The 1,745-nt window shown below is 42.5% G+C and overlaps 1 non-coding gene across 1 annotated transcript; it reads right to left on the reverse strand.

The window, feature by feature from the left end:
* Nucleotides 1–645: 645 nt before the first annotated feature.
* LOC141681699 (small nucleolar RNA R71) lies at nt 646–752 on the reverse strand. The gene has a single exon (XR_012559125.1). It is a non-coding gene; the product is annotated as a small nucleolar RNA R71 (small nucleolar RNA).
* Nucleotides 753–1,745: the final 993 nt, after the last annotated feature.

A 1,745-nucleotide genomic window follows, 5' to 3' on the forward strand; every position in this document is an offset into this window, starting at 1 on the left:
CGGGGACTCGGTGTTAATTTGTTTAGTTTATATACTTGCCATCAGTGGTCATTAGGATTTATTAATTAAGACTTGTTACTTACTGCTTCTGGTTGTGTTTCAGGTACTCTAGTGAGCATTTATACAAACACGTTCTCGCACCCGCAAGAGAAATCTTAATACGGCTGAGGAGATAGATTCAGCTCTTGACTTTCCGGAGAAGATAGTTTTTGAAGATTCGGATACAGAGAGTGAGAAGAAAGAACCTGTAACAATGGGTGATCGTATAGTTCCAGCTGATCCAGCTCTAATAGAATTTTTTCAGCCTAAAATTGATGACATTCAGTCAAGCATCATTCATCCGACTATTCAGGCCAATACTTTCGAAATCAAGCCGGGTACTATTCAGATGGTGCAGAATTCTGTTTATTTCGGAGGTGATGCAACTGAAGATCCCAACATTCATATCAGGAATTTGTCGAGATCTGTAGTACTTTCAAATATAATGGTGTTACTGATGAGGCTATCAAGCTGAGGCTTTTCCCATTCTCTCTGAGGGACAAGGCTAAGGACTGGTTACATTCTTTACCAGCTGGGTCCATCACTACCTGGGAAGATCTCGCGCAAAAGTTTATGGTGAAGTTCTATCCAATGACCAAGACTGCAGCTATGAGGAGTGCTCTTACTCAGTTTGCGTAGCAACAAGGAGGATCTATGTGTGAAGCTTGGGAGCGCTACAAGGAGATATTGAGAAAGTGTCCACATCATGGTATGCCTGACTGGATGGTTATCACTGGTTTTTACAATGGTTTGGGGGCCCAATCTAGGCCCATGCTCGATGCAACTTCTGGAGGTGCTTTGTGGGCCAAAAGCTATACTGAAGCCTATAATCTTATTGAAACTATGGCTGTAAACGAGTATCAAAACCCAACTCAAAGGATGATGCCTGGGAAGGTAGCAGTTATTCTGGAAGTTGATGCAGCTATAGCTATTGCAGCGCAGCTCCAAGCGCTGTCTATGAAGGTCGATTCTTTAGCCAACTATGGAGTCAATTAAATAGCTATTGTCTATGAGCTTTGTGCAGGCTCTCATGCTACGGATCAGTGTTCTCTTGTTAATGAATCTGTTCAGTATGTGAATAATTATCAGCGACCGCAGCAGCCTGTGCCAGCTACTTATCATCCTAATAACAGAAATCATCCCAATTTCAGCTGGAGCAATAATCAGAATGTTGTTCAGCAACCATATCAGCAAGCTGCAAGTAAACAGTTTAATCCACCTGGATTCCAGTAACCTCAGCAATATGCTCAAAGGCAATCATATCCTCAACAAAGAGGTGTTGCTCCACCTTCTAGTGCTAATTTTAAGGAGTTAAAGCTGTTGTCCAAAAGTCAGGCTATTTTCATCAAGACCTTGGAAAATTAAATCGGTCAAATAGCCAATGCCTTGCTCAATCGTCAACCTGGCACACTTCCCAGCGATACTGAAGTGCCAGGCCTGAAGGAAGCTAAGGAGCAAGTCAAAGCTGTCACCTTAAGGTCTGGAAAAGTTGCTGATGCTGAAAAAGCAAAAGATGGAGAAGCTGAAGTCGTAGATGAAGGAGAAAAGCAAAAGGAGAAAGATGGGGAACCTAGGAAGACTACTGTTGAACATACTCTGCCCGAGGGTAATAAAGGGGAGAAACAACTCTATCCTCCACCACCTTTTCCTAAGAGATTGTAAAAACAAAAGCTGGACAAGCAATTTGGTAAGTTTCTGGAGGTGTT

The sequence above is a fragment of the Apium graveolens genome, chromosome 8, assembly GCF_009905375.1.
Source record: "Apium graveolens cultivar Ventura chromosome 8, ASM990537v1, whole genome shotgun sequence".
NCBI lineage: Eukaryota > Viridiplantae > Streptophyta > Magnoliopsida > Apiales > Apiaceae > Apium > Apium graveolens.